Source organism: Chinchilla lanigera, unplaced genomic scaffold (genome assembly GCF_000276665.1).
Source record: "Chinchilla lanigera isolate Chin_1 unplaced genomic scaffold, ChiLan1.0 scaffold00049, whole genome shotgun sequence".
NCBI lineage: Eukaryota > Metazoa > Chordata > Mammalia > Rodentia > Chinchillidae > Chinchilla > Chinchilla lanigera.
The window spans coordinates 8196206-8201927 of record NW_004955450.1 but is presented as its reverse complement, the minus strand read 5'-3'; positions in this window follow the sequence as shown (position 1 = coordinate 8201927).

The window sequence follows — 5722 nt, the reverse complement described above, 5'->3', positions numbered from 1 at the left end:
GTTTCTTCTACAGTACCGAGAAAACAGGAAGAAAAAAAAGAATAATAAAAATACAAATAACCCAATGACAAAACAGCCAAAGTCTGTGAATAGATATTTCTTTAGATGAGGTTTGCAAATGGCTAACAAGTACATGGGAAGATGCTCAGCATCATTTCATCAGGGAAATCAAGTCAAAGTCACAAGAGTCTATCTCACACCCACTAGGATGGCAACATAAAAAAGACAATAAGTGTCAGTGAGGATGTGGTGTAAAATGATGCAGTGCCCTGTGAACAGTTTGGAGGTTCTTTAACAGGCAAACCAGAGGGTGACAGTATGACCCAGCAGTTCCACACCTAGGCATATACCTAAGAGAAATTAAAGCAGGCAGCCACCCCAAAACACGCACACCAATGTTCAGAGCAGCATCAGGCGTCTTAGCCAATAAAACGGTAACAATTCAAACATCCATCAAAGCAGCAAAATGTGGTCTACCCACACAGTGGAATATTATTTGATAATAATTTTAGATTTTGATCTGTGCTATGGCAACGATAACTATGAAAGCGGCGTGTGAAGTGAAAGAAGCCAGTCATCAAAGGACCATAAACTGTATGATTTTATTCTTAAGAAATGCCCAGAATAAGGAAATCGATAGAAAGTAGAAAAGTGCTTGCCTAGGACTAGAGAATAGTAGGAAAATGAGGAGTGATAGCTCATAATCACAGGGTTTCTCTTTGGGATGATGAAAATATCCCAATATTGATAGTGATGGTGGTGAACGTACGAAAGAAATCATTGGATTAAGCGCTTCGGGTGGATGCGGTGCGTGTCGTGTGAGTGACATCTCGGTTACACTCTCTGGCAGCAGTGCACCCGTGGAGCGGGTGGCCTGGAACCCCAGCCCTTCTTCCAACTGATGCGACACCTGTGGCTTGCCCGGCACCCCAAACCCTGAGCACAGCACAGTCCCAACCTGTCCTGGCCAGCAGACCGGATGCCACCGGTGTTCAGACAGCCATCCCACAGTGACCCCAGGCTGGCAGGGGAGGAGACACTCCCGCACACGGAGCACATACTCCTTGCCATGTTCCCTGTGCAGGCTTGAGACTAGGAGAGGACTTCCAAGACCCTGAGAGTCTGCACCCCCTTAAGTGTATACCCCACTTCCCTCAAGTCCCAGCCCCAGCAATAAGCCTTGCACCCTGCCCCTTATTAAACTTGTGTAGCCCCCCACCCTCCACCAGGCCGAGTGGGTTTGGAGACAAACAGCAGGTCTGGCTGACTCCTGTCGGATCTCTTTCCAGCCGCACTCCTGCCTTGCTGGAGGAGGAATGGGAAGAAAGCCCCTTGCAACCAGGAAGAGCTCTGCATGCCTGCCAGCAGCTCCTAAGACTTACGTGCCTTGCCTGAGGCTGAGTGGATGGCGGGAGTCCCAAGACCTAACAGTCACTGGGAGCCGAGATGCTTAGAATCAGATTGGCCACTAGACCCCAAGCTCAGTGGAGACCTGGGCTAGGCCTCACTGCCCTCACACTCAAATGCTTTTACTTATTCATTCAACAAACGTTGAGTACTTACTGTGTGCTAGGCCCTGTTTTAAGGTGTTAACAGCAAATGACAAATTCCAGTGTGAGAGACAGAAAACACATCGGTGATGGGGAAACAACCCACAAGCAATCCAGTGCTAAAACTAAAACAACCACCAAGTAGCGAGGGATGGGCAGCCTCAGGCTGGCTAGAGGGGGCCTTTGTGGGTCAGGGAGAAGCCAGATCTCTACGCCTGAAAAAGGGGGCGGGGAGAAAGGTGGTGAGGGCTGGGGCAGAAGCCTCTGGTGATACTGGATTTTCTTGGTGTGCTCCTGAGGCTGGTAGGAAACTTCTGAGGACGCACAGTCTCCCCGAGTCCCCAGAAGAGGCTGTAGCTACACTGGCACCCACAGCAGAGGAGCTCTCACCCAGGCGGCCCGTGCTGCCAGAACCCAAGCTGGAGACCCGAGGGAGGGAGAGCTCACGGGAAATCAAGGCCAGCAGGGCTGCGGACCACTCTCCCCGCACCTCTGCCAGGCCCTGGGGGCATCTACACCCGGGCAGGCGGAGAAGGCCGGTCCTGACTCCTCCCCTACCCGCCTCCCGGCCCTCGCAGCCTGACTTGGTGGAGGGATGCCCGGAGCGCCTCAGCACCTCCAAACCCAGGCCTGCTGCCCTGCCCGTGCCCGCACCCCACCCCCGGCCAAGACCCCCAAGCCCCGCCCCTCCGCCGCGGCCCAGGAGCAAGACGCTCACAGGGCAGGCCTGGGGGAACCCTCTGTGGATCCTGCTCTCCCACTAAGCGCTGGCCCCTGTGCCGGTCCTCCAGACGCGGACACTGAGACGAAGTCACGGCCTATGGGCCCTGAGGGGTCACCCCGGATCCGGCCCTTCAAAGGCTGCGCGCTTCGCTCCCTATCGCTGTTCGCGCCGCAGCAGTCTCCTGCCTGGACGGGCACCGTCTCACCTCTGATCTCAAAGAGCTTCGCGCCGGAACCTGGACCCCTAGACATGCAGCTAGCGGGCTCGGCCTCTCCACGCCCGTCCACCGCGGAGAGCGAGGGGGCGCAGGCTCCCCGGACCTCTGCGCCCCTCGGAGGCCCCTCCCCCTCGACTTCCCCGGGCTCCAGGCTTGGACGGAGGAGACCCCGCCCCGCCGCCTTCGCTTGCTTGGGCCACTCCTGCCGGGCCCGGCTGCGGTCTATCTGGCCGTCGGATTATTATCCAGATATTAAGTAAACAATAAATTAGCAAAACTACAAGAAAATTTTACAGCCCTTTGCATTTGGCAATCATTGAGTGTTAATTAGAAATTCATTACAATTAAAACCCTGCCTAAACAGGGCCTGCGCGCCTTAATTACATCTGATTTTTAATTCAGAATACGTGTTTACACAGTAAGCGCTACGTACCCCATGATTATCCCCAATCCTCTTTATACTGTACTAATTATGTAAATTAAAGCTAATTAACTGACGAAAACTGCCGTTAATTCAACTGGTAAAAGATACGTGCTTGCAGAGGAGGCGCGGCCACCCAGCTCCAACCCAAGCCAGAGCCCCAGCGGGCGCCGCAGGCCGGACCGTGCGGACGCGGTGCCCGGCACTCCAAGGCAGATCTCGAGTCCAGATCTCCGACCCTGGGCACCACGGGACAGGAAGTAAAAGATACAAAATCCCCACTAAGGCTGGGTCAGGGAAGCCAAGAGCCGCGACTCCTGCGGGTTCCCCACACCCTGGACAGAGCTGTAGGAGCCGGAGGCCACACTGAGGAAGAAGGTGCCACCCCTGCCCATGTGCACCTGGGTTCAAGTCCCAGCTCTGCCAGCCCCTGGTTCCTGATGAGCCAGCGACCTAGCTTGGCAAGGCCTTGTCTTCTGCACCGGGAGTCAGGAGTGCGGGCAGAAAACTCCATACTGCGCACCTCATCAAACTGGACCCTTCCTGGAGCGTGCCGGGCACACCTGGGGTCGGGATCAGCCCTTGTGTCTTACCGACTGAAGAACTTGGGTGGGGGGCTGCCACTGCCTGACCTTTAGCTTCCTACCTGTGAAATGGGAATAAACGTTCCCACTTCATTATCATTACTCCCTTGTGAAAACCAGTTCCGATATGAACACCAGTTCTGCCCATAGTGAAATGAGGTTTCCAGTAAGACTAGAGCCCCAGTCCCGACCTCTATGACAGCTCCACCCCTCGACACCAGCGCCAAGCAGTGGGGAATCCCAGCCTCTGTGCGCGCCTCTTCCATCCTTGGCCGGGTCCACAGAGGTCCTGGGCGAGGAGCTGTCCGTAGCTCGGTGCTGAACCGGGAGCAGTGGCGGCCCTGCGCGCCCCCAGGGGCGGTTGTCCAGGGTGGCAGTCACCCTTTGTATGGGAAGTCCTGGGGTGTGCGAGTCCAGGCTGCTAGGACGCCCCGAGGCCAGCCCCGGGGGCGCGTTTGGCCCTCGGAGGACAATAGAGGCCGAATAGGCAGGCCCTGCGCACGGGGAGACTGCCCATGCTCTAGTTCCCATCCCACCGCCCTGGGGGCGTCCTGGCTCCACGATCGTTGTCACCACCATGTCGAATTCTGAGACTCCCTCTCAAAAAATCATTAGGAAGCGAAGAATAATTACCAAGTGGGATTGTAATTATGGGACGGGGGAGCCCGGGCCAAGGGAGCAGCAGGAACCGGAGGCGGCACTCGGCTGGGACGGAAAATACGTTCCCGTTGCCGTCCCGGGAAGGGGTGGCTACAGACAGCCTCAGAGTTGGCCTCGAAAAGAGGCCACGGCTGGAAAAGACGCGTCTGCACGGAGGGCCAGGGCGGGGACGGGAAGAGGGGCTGGGCAGGCTCCAGGGTTCAGAGTGAGAGGCAGGGCGCGCCAGGGGGAACTCAGGGAGGGGAAAGGAAGAACCGAGCAGGAAGAGCCCGCGAAGCCCTGCAACTTAGGAGGGGTGCCCGGAGCGTCGGGGGACACGCGGGCGGGGGTACCGCCCCCAGTGCTAGGGCTGGGCAATCTATTCGCTCCTCGGACCTTTCCTGGGGTCGCCGCGAGCCGGGAGAGAAGAGCAGAGAGGGGCGCAGAAGTGGAGACAACCCCGGGGAGCCGGCACGCAGGAGGGGAGCGGGGTCCACCCCCGGAGCGAGAAGGAAACGGAGGGGCGGGGGAGGAGCGACCCCGGCCGCCACCCGCGGAAGATTTATGGCCCTGCGCGCCCGGGTTCCAAGGACAGGCTGCGCTCGCCTCGCCGCTGCTACCGCAGTCGGTCGCTGCCGTGGCCGCCGCGCTCTCTGCCCGGGCGGCCCGCCGCGCCCCGGGCCATGCCTGCCATTATTAACTTCTGTTTGATTAGGGTAATTGTTCAAACTTGGGCTGGACAGTATGATTAATTACAGTTTAATTAGCGTGTCCATTAAGGACACTTAATGCCACGGGGGCAGCAAGGGGGTGGAGGCGGCGAGGGGGCGCCCGAATGCGGGGGGGCGGGGGGGGCGATTTCCAACTCAAATGAAGTAGGGACTGAGATTTGGAGAGAAAAAAGAAGCCGGGGACCCAAGGGGGGGCGTTGAGGGAAAGACAGAGAGTAGGGGCGGGGTGCAGAGAAACGGAGCTTTGGGGAGACAGAAGGTGCCGCCCGCGGGGGCTGGACCCCACCCACCAGCACCGCAGGAAAACTGAGTTTGTAAGGTTAACTGAGGAGTTGACCTCAGGTGTCACCCAGGGTACCCAGGTTCCTGCCTGTTGACGAGGACAGGGAGGACATTCCGGCCGGGGCGGGGTGGGGGTGGCAACCCAGTTCCGGGTCCGACCCAGCGGAGAGAGAGCGGAGCGGCCCTGCGCAGCCGAGAGCTCTCCCCGGAGCGGTGGGGAACGCAGATCCCTTCCCGGTTGCTTTCTCCAGGGCGCTGAACCCTAGTCCCTGACCGCGGCGCTGGTGACCATATGACTCCCTAGGGCCACTCGTGGTTCCACTGCCGGAGGCAGAAAGTGAAGTCCCCCTCCAGCTCCCCTTCCTTCCGAGCGCCCCTCAACTCCGTCACCGGCTCTCGCAGCGCGCTCCTGGCCGCTTGCGGGGCTCCGGGCCCTCCCCACTTTGTTCTTGGGGGCAAACTTTGCGGCGCCGGGCCCTTCCTCGCGTCTGGCCTCTCGGGCTATTGCGGGCCGCAGGTGCGGGGCGCGGGCCGCAGGTGTGCGGCCGCTTACCTGGGGCGCGCAGGCCCTGGG